The following is a 12,939-nucleotide window of genomic DNA, read 5'->3' on the forward strand; positions in this document are numbered from 1 at the left end:
AGCCTTCTTTATGGTCCAACTCTCACATTCATACCTGACTACTGAAAAAACCATAGCTTTGACTAAGTGGAACTTTGTTGGCAAAGTGATGTCTCTGCTTTTTCATATGCTATCTAGGTTTGTTATAGCTTTCCTTCCAAGGAGCATCTTTTAATTTAATGACTGCAGTCACCATCTGCAGTGATTCTGGAGCCCAGTAAAATTAAATCTGTCACTGTTTCCTTTGTTTCCCCATCTATTTGCCATAAAGTGATTTGAATGTTGAGTTTTGAGCCAGCTTTTTCACTCTGTCCTTTCACCTTCATCAAGAGGCTCTTCGTTCATCCAGCCCAGCATTTTTATGACTACCCCATTAATTATTATTATTATAATTATCATCAATTTTTGCTTGTTGAGAGTTGTCCATTGGTTCTAAACACAGTTGCTGTATTTCAGCTCTTATTATTACACTGGTTTATTAGCAATGTGTCTTTCATCTAAGATTTTACTGTGGAGTAAAACTGATAAAAAAGAAGCCATCAAAACAAGCTTAATAACCTCACTGAGTGCTTTTCAGGATGTCATTATGCATTTTACTTAGTATGTGTATATGTGTCCTTAGGGAAGGGGAAAAAAAACACATACTCTTATGATGATACCTTCAAATGACCCCCATACACTATGGCATAAAATCATCTACTTCTGTTTTTTAACTTATTTGATCTACAATTTTTTAAGATACTTACACAATATGGAGTGATTGCAAGCATATGGACCTTGGGATTGAGGAGTACAAAGTTTGAACCTCAGCTTTATGACTTATTTCACTGATTAATTTCGAGTAACTTAAAATCTCTAAATCTCTGTTTCTGAATATGTTCTGAGATAATATAAAGATTAAATTAACTAAAGTATGCAAAAGAATTATGGCAGTAACTGTTGATTGGATAATTCAATACTGTTTCAAATCCTATTCTAATCACTTTGCACCTTTCAATGGGTTGTACATGGAAGTCTCATGGAAAAGGCTTCCCTCCTCATAAAATAACAAGGATTTTGATCCTGTATCTTTCTTCCTGTTTAGGAGGACAATTTGATGCCTGGAAGTATAGTAGCCATTTTATAACCATGAGTATAAACCCACATAGTATGTTGTAAGTCTGGCATAGAAGGAAACTATTTCCTTCATGACATTCCTGAGCAGCTAGAGCTGACATAGAATAGTTTTCTCAAGAATTCTTATCATGTGAAATCAGTAGTCTCTTATCTGATAAAACTACTGTTTCTTATATTTTCTGTTACTCAAAGTTGCAGCTTTCCTGTGTAACGTACAAGAGCCAACATGGTCCTTGGTCCATGAACCTCCATAGAGGTTCAAATAATGTTACTTGCCTACTCCCTTTCCCCAATAGTAAAGGCTATACAATGGATGAGAAATAATTTCAGCACACACCTTTTAAAAATAAATAAAAGGGTAAAAAACTCAGGCATCACCTTTTACTTTCTAGTGGATGGTATCACCAGTCAATCTGGTTTATATTTCAGAGTCTTAGAAAAAGTCCTGATACTTTCTTTTCCCTTACATATCTTATTCAATCCAAGTCCCAGAGATTTTACCTATAAATATCTCTCATTATTGACTTCTTTCCATCTCCCTGGACTTCACCTTAGTCCATTGTGATTCACCTGTGCTAGCACTTCTCACATTCTTACAAGTGAACACGTGCACAAGCTTTTCCCATTGTTTAGAATGTTCTCTCCTATCTTCTACTTATCTTTCAGATCTCAGCCTAGTCATCACATTCTCAGGAAACAATTCTCCAATCTCCCAGTCCTGGTCATCTCTCTCTTATATCTCTCTTTTTAAACACATATTCAGTTCAGTTCAGTTGCTCAGTTGTGTCCGACTCTTTGTGATCCCATGAATCGCAGCACGCCAGGCCTCCCTGTCCATCACTAACTCCTGGAGTCTACTCAAACCCATGTCCATCGAGTTGGTCATGCCATCCAGCCATCTCATCCTCTGTCATCCCCTTCTCCTCCTGCTCCCAATCCCTCCCAGTATCAGGGTCTTTTCTAATGAGTCAACTCTTCGCATGAGGTGGCCAAAGTATTGGAGTTTCAGCTTCAGCATCAGCCCTTCCAAAGAACACCCAGGACTGATCTCCTTTAGAATGGACTGGTTGGATCTCCTTGTAGTCCAAGGGACTCTCAAGAGTCTTCTCCAACACCACAGTTCAAAAGCATCAATTCTTTGGTGCTCAGCTTTCTTCACAGTCCAACTCTCATATCCACACATGACCACTAGAAAAACCATAGCCTTGACTAGATGGACCTTTGTTGGTAAAGTAATGTCTCTGCTTTTTAATATAGTATCTAGGTTGGTCACAACTTTCCTTCCAAGGAGTGAGTGTCTTTTAATTTCATGGCTGCAATCACTATCTGCAGTTATTTTGGAGCCCCCCAAAATAATGTCTAACACTGTTCCCACTGTTTCCCCATCTATTTCCCATGAAGTGATGGGACCGGATGCCATGATCTTTGTTTTCTGAATGTTGAGCTTTAAGCCAACTTTTTCACTCTACTCTTTCACTTATATTTATATGTGCTTTAATGCTTGTCCCTTAGACTTATAAGTACCAGGAGATCTGAATATATTGTTTGTTATATCTTCCACCATTTTGTATCCATGTCAAGCCTAGCCCTAGCACGTAGTAAGTGCTTGGGCTTTCCTAGTGGCTCAGTTGGCAAAAAATCCACCTGCAGTTCAGGAGACCGGGGTTCTATCTCTGGGTCAAAAGATAGCCCGGAGAAGGGAAATGGCTACCCACTCCATTATTCTTATCTAGAGAATGCAATGGACAGAGGAGTCTGGTGGGCTCATAGTACGTTCTTAGTATTCACTTAATCATAATAAGTAACATTTAATGAGCATTTATGCACATGGAGCATTTTTATTGTTGCCTTATATCTATTAACTCGATTTTGTGGTCACAGCAGTCCTTTTGTAAATAAGGTAGCCCCAATTTTGCAGATAAAGAAGCTAAGGCACAAAAGAGTTAAGGAATTTGCCTAAGGTCACATAGGTAGAAACCCAGAATTTGTCAGGCATTTCATCTTCAGAGCATGTGTTATTAACTACTCCCCAAAGCTAAATAAAAGAATTAATCTTGCCACCAATTGGTCACTGATAATTACTTTGGTTTCTAGCTCTAAATATCTACAAGAAATAAATTGAAGTTCCTTCATACAAGCTATTTATTCTCCCAGTTCGGTGGATATGATGGAGTCTACAAGCACCCGGTCTGTTTTTTAAAGGCTTGTTAGAACTAAACACTGATTGGTCTGCAAATATAAAACAAATTTCTCCTATTTACATTTTATTTAAAACATAATACCAATTCATTATATAATTACTATCTCAGAGAGTAAAGCATTTGCCTGCAATGCAGGAGACCTGGGTTCGATCTCTGAGTTAGGAAGATCCCCTGGAGAAGGAAATAGCAACCCACTCCAGTACTCTTGCCTGGAAAATCCCATGGACAGAGAAGGCTGGTAGACTACAGTCCATAGGATCGCAGAGTCGGACACGACTGAGCGATTGCTTGCCTGCATTACTTCATGTGAGAAAGTACATGACTCTTACTAGATTTCTTCTTTATCGTGCCATGTTAGGTAATGCTATATTATTGGTTTTTTTTTTACACCAAAACCAAAATTATGTTGAAAGAGTGAAGAAAACACCATCTGTAACAACTGAAATCAGAATAACATTTTTTTTTCTATTCTCAAAAACACATTAGTGTTATATAATGAAAGGAAAAACGATTAGTCCCAGACTGAGCTTAACTGTGCCAAACAAGTATGCTAATTTTGTTGGCTTGGTTAGAAAACCATGAAATCAGAGGTTTATGCAGGGATTTGCAAATTACAGACTATTTTGGTAGATCCATATCTTTATACTTTAACACTAACACATTTAAAATGGGGTTGGATTTTAGGAAAGACACAAGAATGAAGAAAGTAAGTTAGTAAAGAGATGGAGAGAGGCAAGGAGAGGGGACAAATATGAGTTCTATATTTGATTAAAAATTGGCTGGATGATTTTACAATGAGAAGCAATTAATGTTATAGTAATAATTGTTTTGTATCTAGCAGGCATATTATTAATCTCATGTAACCCTCAGAACATTCCTGAAAGTTTGATGATACGATTTCCAAAACTAAAACATTTTCAGAATTAAATCATTTTATAAACTAAAACCCAGAGCTCAGATGAGTTAAGGAAAAGAAGTGGAAGTGGCCTGCAATGAGGACTTTATAGAGAGGGCTTTCAGGGTGTTGTGTGACCTCACCCCAGGGGAATGAGGGTGTGCATCACTTTCACTTTAAACTCAGCAAGAGAAAAAGCAAAACCTTGACTTTGGGGATTCAGGTAGTGATGAATCTACTCTAGGTGGGAGAGGAGAGGTGGGAGACAGGTTGGAGATGACAGAGTAAAGAGAGAGAATGTTGCTTTGGGGGTGAGCTGTACTTCTACTGAATGTGGACTCAAGATGTATGATTGCCTCTCACCAGATATAGAACTGTAGAATAGAGCCTGTTTAGGGCCATCAAAGGGCTTCCAGGGTGGCACTAGTGGTAAAGAACCCTCCCTGCCAATGCAGAATCCCATGGGCAGAGGAGCCCAGCGGGCTATACTCCATCGAGTTGCATAGAGTCATAAACGACTGAAGCGACTTAGGACACAGCGTCATTGTAAGTTGAACCTCTGCCAAGAGGATGATCTGGAAAGGTGTGACTCCAACAAAAGAATGAGTTGTTGGAAGTTGTTGGATGACAAAGGAGAAGCTGAAAGTAGCCAGCTGGAGAAGGTATTGCTTATATCAAGGGAACAGTGATCAGAGGTCCCCCAGTTAAAATGCCACATTGTTAGCATAGGGAGATAAAGAGCAGCAAGCTATGAAAAACAGAGCCACTAATGCCTCCCCTACTAATATCCTCTTTTTACTGTTAGACACATTTTTCTTCATCTTTATCCTTGACCAATGCAAAGTAACTTGCAGCTTACTCCTGGTTAATGTCAAGAAGTGACCATGACCTTTGTAAACCCCAATCCACCTTGTAACTCTCTGTGGAAACACCATTTTTTTCTCACTAGTAATAAAGAAACTCTTTCAATGAGACAAAATAGTCTAATGAAAAGGAGGTTCAAATTCTAACCCTTCCATATATTGTTCTTATAACTGAAGGCAATGAACTTGATTTTATGAATTTAAATTCTTCTATTTGTGAAATTTAAATCTGAGGAAAATATCCTCTAAGATCTCTTCCCATTCTAATTACAGGGTTTGGTGTGAAATTTTAAGAATTCAGACTCCACATTCAAATTTTGTGATAATTTGCTCAAACTATTACCTGATATTCTACTATTTTCACTCTAGGGAATAAACATATTTGCTAAGTAGAGTTATCATGTAAACAGGGATTTAAAGAAAATCAGCTGAGTTTAAATATTTTAGAAGTATCATTATATGTACAAAATTGTTATGTCAGTCGAATATTCTACTGGGCAAATTCTAGTTACAGTGAAAGACAAGAGAAAGAAGTCAGTTTTTTCTGAATTTTATAATGTAACTGTTGTGTCAATTCTGATTAGTCCCTCTCTCTTGGAAACCAAATAAATAGTTTCAAGGTTGTTTTTTCCTTTTTTTTTTGTCCAATTCCTATGCAATAAGATCTCTTCTTATTGAAATATATTTGAGTTTCTTCAAATTGAATTGAAAATGACATATTGAGGTAAAATAATTTTCAAGCCTTTCAAAAGTTAGAGGAAAGCTTTTCTTATTTGGTGGGGAATATCAGGAAGGAGAAAGTCATAGATACTAAGACAATGCATATTTCTAAGGAGATTGATGAAAACATGCAACATCCTTGAAGAAATAAGTCCTGATATTTTCCCATCTTTATGTATAAAAACTAATGTTCAGAGAGTTTGATTTTCTCAAGATCAAACAATAACTTTATGTCAAAGCATAGGAGGGAAGCAGGCCTTGGCTCTCCCATCATATTTCAGTTTCTTTGTCAGCTGCTCCTTTGATAGATGCCAGCATATCTTGTTTTAAGCTGAATTTCTTGCTTCTAGAAATCGCGCAGCAGGAAGTACTCTGTCAATAGAACCAGGTTTCCTTGAAATCGATTGAGGCTCTGGGCTTCCAGCTAAAACACTGCTCTTGTGTCAAACTACATGAAACAAGCACTTTTCTTAAATAAATGTGAACTCTGCCTTTCATAGCAGCAAGGACCATTCAAGACACCAAATGAAAACAGCAAATTCTCTTGGGAGGGAGAAAGAAGTTGGCATTATCTTCAAAAGCAAAACTGAGCCATTTCACTGAAAAGAACTTCAAATGTGAGAAGCCAAATTGGTCTTCACTAAGCAACATCATTGCTTGGTCACTGTTTTCTAACAACTCTTGTCTTTTAGGCTTTGAGGCATATGTCTGCTGCAGAGATAGAAATGAGGATAGGAGAAATTAAATGACTACTATTAAAGGACTTCCCTGGTGGCTCAAACCGTAAAGCATCTGCCTACAATGAGGGAGACCTGGGTTCAATCTCTGGGTCAGGATTTCTTGGAGAAGGAAATGGCAATCCACTCCAGTATTCTTGCTTGGCAAATCCCACGGACAGAGGAGCGTGGTAGGCCACAGTCCACGGGGTTGCAAAGAGTCGGACATGACTGAGTGACTTCACTCACTTCACTCACTCACCTTTTACTTGACACCTACTTGGACTCTGTCTTCCCCTCCCTCCTCTTTGTCACTTTGGTTCTGTCCTTCATTCCTCCCTTTCCTCTTTCTCTCTTCATCTCCCTCCTGCCTTCCTTCTTTCCTTCCCTCTTAATGGTAATCTCTCTCCCCTAATTGGGGCCACAGTTTTCTGGAACATTCTGACTACTCTTTCTCTTTCTTCTCCTCATTCTCCTCTCCTAAGGCTAATTCTGTCTTTTCCCCTCCAAACTCTACTGATTTCCTCAATCACCACCCCATATCCAGTACAGGAGCTAACATTTTCTAACAAGCTAAAACCACAAAGAACCGTGATGGCTAAGCTCTTGTGTGTGGAATACTCTAAGCAGAAAATTAGCAACTGGGGACAACAGGTGTGGTTCATTGACAAGACCTAGCTTGGAGGCCTGGAGCATCACTCTATTGCCGAGAGTAACTTTCAGATATTCTTTTTAAGGGTACTTCAAATGCAATCCCATCCACGGGGCAATTTCACCTCCAAGAAATATCTTGTGATTCTTCATTTTTTTTTTATGATTTATACCATTGGTGGTGGTTTAGTCTCTAAGTCATGTCCAATTCTTGTGACCTCATGGGCTATGGTCCTCCAGGCTCTTCTGTCCATGGGATTTCCCAGGCAAGAATACTGGTGTGGGTTGGCCTTTCCTTCTCCAAATTTATAGTATCATTCAACAGAAAACAGCATTTGTTTCTTTTGCCTAAGAAACTGTGCTTCCTGGAGCTCCTCTCCATCATTTCAAGATCCTCTCCCCCTCCTATTTCTATGGCTCCATTTTCTGCCTACTAGTTTCCTTAGCCCACTGTACTTTTAAAAAATATTTATTTATTTATTTGGCTGCACTGGGTCTTAGTTACAGCATGCACTTCCCCCTCCCCTCAACTTACTTACTTTTAATTGAAGGAAAATTGCTTCACAATACTGTGTTGGCCTCTGCCATACATCAACATGGGTCAGCCATAAGTATATATGTGTCCCCTCCCTCTTAAACCTCCCTCCCATCTCCCACCCCTTCCTACCCCTTTAGGTTGTTACAGAGCCCCCGTTTGAGTTCTCTGAGTCATACAGCAAATTCCCACTGGTTATCTTTGTTACACATGGTAATGTACATGCTTCCAAGTTACTCTTGGAAGAGTAACTCATTTGTCCCACCCTCTCCTTCCTTCTCCTCCATGCGGGATCTTTAGTTGTACCATGTGGGATCTAGTTCCCTGACCAGGAACTGAACTGTGGCCTCCTGCATTGGGAGCATAGAGTCTCAGCCACTGAACCACCAGGGAAGTCTCACCCATTCTATCTTCTTAATGATATGAGCAGGTATTTCAGTTTTCTGGCTATATTTTAACTTTTGAAACTCTGTGTATATTTGATCTGAGGTTTCCCTGCCCCTCTGAGGGGCTCTGGGAGGCGGAATTGAATGCTCCAAAGAAGACTGTATTGTGTAACTCCACCATGAGATTTGGCACTTCATCCTGAAGCCTGCCCCCAGAACAACCCCTCAGGAATGTGGACAGGCAGAACTGAGACAGATGGAGCAGATGATGGAATTATTAGTTAAGATTAAAAGCATTTTTGTAGCATAAAAATTTTGGAAAATGTTGAGACACAAAACATATACACAGATCATTTTTTCCAAACACTAGACCAGAACACTTGGTCTGACACACTCAAAAAGTCTGACAAAAGGAAGAAGGATTTGAAATTAGCACTTCTCCAAAGAATCTTGTTTGATAGGAGTTTGTATATATAGGTTACAGAGAAACAGAGACATGAACTGGAAGGCAATGAACCACATGTACATCATGTTGTGCTTCTCAAATGTTTCTATGCACATAACTGACCGAGGATGGTGATAAAAAGGCAGATTTTTGCTTTTACAGATCTGAAGTAGTGCCTGAGAAGGTATTTTCTAACAAGGACCCTGATTATTGTGCATTTCTGACATCACACATAGCCAGTGATGATGGCCTGAGGACCACCATTTAGAACCAACTATCCTGTGGGCCATGTCTTACTCATATTTGTCTCCCCAACAGCTGGTAAGAGTACACCAAACATGAAGATTTTTGTAAAACTGAATTGTATGCACTTTACATGTACACTAAATTATTTACTTTTCTAAGTAATATTAAAGCATAGGTGTTATCCTCGGCTTCCCTTGTGGCTCAGTTGGTAAAGAATCTGCCTGTAATGTAGGAGATGCCAGTTCGATCCCTGGGTGGGGAAGATCTCTGGAGAAGGAAATTGCAAGCCACTCCAGTATTCTTACCTGGAAAATCCCATGGATAGATGAGCCTGGTGGGCTACAGTCCATGGGGTCACAAGCAGTCAGACATGACTGAGCAGCTAACATACATACTTGCCATCATATTTTACCAATAGGCAAATGTGAGAAGGGGACGACACAGGATGGGATGGTTGGATGGCGTCACTGACTCAATGGACATGAGTTTGAATAAACTCCGTGAGTTGGTGATGGACAGGGAGGCCTGGTGTGCTGAAGTCCGCGGGGTCGCAAAGAGTTGGACACGACTGAGCGACTGAACTGAACTGAACTGAAATGTGAGTTCAAGCATTTAGTAATTCAGACCTGTGAGTTATTCTAAAGATAAGCAATCATTACTGGCATGTAGGGTTCAAAACTTGTCAATGCAAGGAGCATCTTTGTTTTCAACTTAATTGCTTGATATGTCAAGATGACATTGGGAAGGTATTATGTTTAAGAGCATTTTATCTGGAGCCAGTCAGGCTGGTCTGAATTCCAATTTCAATCCTTACCAGCATTGCAATTTAAGCAAGTTCACTATCCACAGCAAGGCTTAGTGTACTCTGTGAAATGGGAATAATAGCAATTCTTGCCTCATGGAGAGGTTATGAAGGTTAAATGACTTACTATTTGTAAAACACTCAACATAGGCCCCGTCATACATCTTATGACAAAGCGTGGATCACATGGTGAGCCCAGTAAAGAGCTAAGGATGTTTTACCCAGAGACTGACATATGCAATGCTTTGAAGAGCGTAACTTTTCTTGGAAATGCGTCCTGGAATTTCTCGTGGCTTACAGTTACTGGATGACTTTGTCCTATAAGAAAACTGTACCTTTCTATTTCAGTGCCCCAAATCAAAGTGAAGTCATCTCCATTTGAAAAGTAAACTAGTTTTCTTTCACTGGATATTTATAAATGCACTCAGAACAGGATTAGACATATTGTCAAAAGTGAGATGAAAATTCTCACAGAAACTCTTTTTGAGAATATGGCACATAGTTGCTTAAGGATCTCTCTAATACTTCCCCCCACCTCACCTCACTTTTTTTTTTAGAACAAGTTGGACTTACCAAGTTTTCCCTCCTAAGACTTTTGCCTCTGGCAAGAGGCACATTGTATATTTCCACCCACTGCCTTTTAATGACATGCAGAGAACAATGATTCACCCCAGTCAACATTCTAATATTATTGAAATATCTCCCTTAGTCCCCAACACAATTTTCAAAACATATGAGTCAATAAGAACAAAGGGCATCAAACTGTCTTTGCTAAGTCATTTTCTGTTCCTCTCCTTCTGCCTAAATTCCCTCTGATCTGTAGTTTACCAGCCAGCAAGAAGACAAATGATATTCCTAGTTAATTAATCAAAATCACCCCCCTGTTATTTAGTAATATCCACAACTGCTTACAGATTGGCCACATTTAAGCCTATTTCATTGGTTTTTTATAGATTCAATTGTACTTTAGCTACATTCAAAGAGTGACATTAAATCTATTTCACCTCAGATTTTCACTTGATCTAATGAATTTGGGCCTCCTTAGGAAATGATCACATCATTCACGAGGTACTGTAGGAATCTATGATATGAAGCTGGATGATCCAAAATGATGCTGACCAGTGGGCCTTGATTCTTTGATGTCCAGCTTTTGAAAATGGAAACAAGTCAGAAGGAGCATTTCAAAAGGAAACTGCAGCAAACTCAGTTTCCTTGAATTAGCCACTCAGTACCAGGGGAAATAGTCTTTCTGCCTCCTGCTGCTAATCAGCTTGTGCCCCAGGCTTAAGGGCGTTTTAATATTTTAACACCCCTCTTTTGGCTTGCAGCCCTGCAGATTTTTAATAGAAGGCTAAAGTTAACAATTAATTAGCACAGTCACACAGCACTGAAAGGGATTTGGACTAGTCTGAAAGAAAAGCTGATGGAAGCAAGTAAAACATTGGAGAACTGGGTTCTGATGTGACCGCTGTAGTCCTGATCCATGGACCTTTGATTCCTTCTGTCTTTGTGATAGGGCTTTGGCATGTCAGGTTAAGAATTTGCTTGCTGGCTGGCTTTCTCTCTTTTCTTCCCTCTTTCCTCCTCCCTTCTTTCTTTCCTTCCTTTCTTCCCCTTTCTCTCTCCTTTTCTCTCTCTTTCTAAAATATAAGATTTTTTTTCTCTACTAGTGAGTATTTTATGCCAGTAAAAATAGAATGGGGTTTTCTATCAACACTGTAATCCCAAACAATTCACTATTTGAGGCCAGGGATTTTAATCTGAAAATGAAGGAGTCGAATTAGTCTCTGAGGTCTGTTTTACTCTGAAAAGTTTTATTCAGAGTAAATGGAGCACACGGACAAATGTGATGTTTGTTGACATTTGACAGATATTCAGTGGGGACCATATTAAGTAGGATATAACAATCTACCCCCCAAAATGCCGCCTGTTGCCTTTGCTATATAGAAAACAGTTGATATTTAGTTGCTAAGCGGTGACTGACTTTTCTGTGACCTCATGGACAGCAGGGAGCTCAAACCAGTCTATCCTAAAGGAAATCAATCCTATATATTCTTTGGAAGGACAGATGCTGAAGCTGAAACTCCAAAACTTTGGCCACATAATGTGAAGAGCTGACTCATTGGAAAAGAGTCTGATCCTGGGAAAGATTGAGGGCAGGAGGAGAAGGGGCCGACAGAGGACGAGATGGCTGGAAGGCATCACTGACTCAATGGACATGAGTTTGAGCAAATTCCAGGAGATGATGAAGGACAGAGAAGCCTGGTGTGCTACAGTCCATGAGGCTGCAGAGAGTCGGACACGACTGAGGGACTGAACAACAAGGTGGACTGGAGCCATCCAGGCTCCTCTATCCATGGGATTTCCCAGGCAAGAATACTGGAGTATGTTGCCGTTTTCTTCTCCAGGGGATCTTCCCAACCCAGGGAGCAAACCCATGTCTCCTGCATTTCAGGTGGATTCTTTACCCCTGAGCCACAAGGAAAGCCTCCATAGATAAGAATAGTGAGGAGTGTAGCTGAATTGATTAAAGCCTGAGCACATACCACAACAGTGTTTGAAAATTCTGCCCTACTACTATGCAGACTGTCATTCATTCATTTATCCACCGTGATTCATCAGCCCTGTTACATGCTGGTATCTCTAACATGTGCTGGGAATATAGAGCTGAATTGAACATTATTACAAATGCATTTGATAGCATTTTTCAGGGAAATTTGGGTTAGAGTTGTTCTGGCAACTCTCCTGACTCCTCTTTCAGTCTTCATAACTCTATCAGTTCAGTTCAGTTCAGTTCAGTGGCTCAGTCATGTCTGACTCTTTGCGACCCCATGAACTGCAGCATGCCAGGCCTCTCTGTCCATCACCAACTCCCAGAGTTCACCCAAACCCATGTCAATCGAGTCAGTGATGCCATCCAACCATCTCATCCTCTGTCGTCCCCTTCTCCTGCCCTCAATCTGTCCCATAATCAGGATCTTTTCAAATGAGTCAGCTCTTCGCATCAGGTGGCCAAAGTATTGGAGTTTCAGCTTCAACATCAGTCCTTCCAAAGAACATCCAGGACTGATTTCCTTTAGGATGGACTGGTTGGATCTCCTTGCAGTCCAAGGGACTCTCAAGAGTCTTTTCCAACACCACAGTTCAAAAGCATCAATTCTTTGGTGCTTAACTTTCTTTATAGTCCAACTCTCACATCCATACATGACCACTGGAAAAACCATAGCCTTGACTAGATAGATCTTTGTTGACAAAGTAATGTTTCAGCTTTGAAATATGTTGTCTAAGTTGGTCATAACTTTCCTTCCAAGGAGTAAGTGTCTTTTAATTTCATGGCTGCAATCACCATCTGCAGTGATTTTGGAGCCCAAAAAAATAAAGTCA

Source organism: Bos indicus, chromosome 2 (genome assembly GCF_029378745.1).
Source record: "Bos indicus isolate NIAB-ARS_2022 breed Sahiwal x Tharparkar chromosome 2, NIAB-ARS_B.indTharparkar_mat_pri_1.0, whole genome shotgun sequence".
Taxonomy (NCBI): domain Eukaryota; kingdom Metazoa; phylum Chordata; class Mammalia; order Artiodactyla; family Bovidae; genus Bos; species Bos indicus.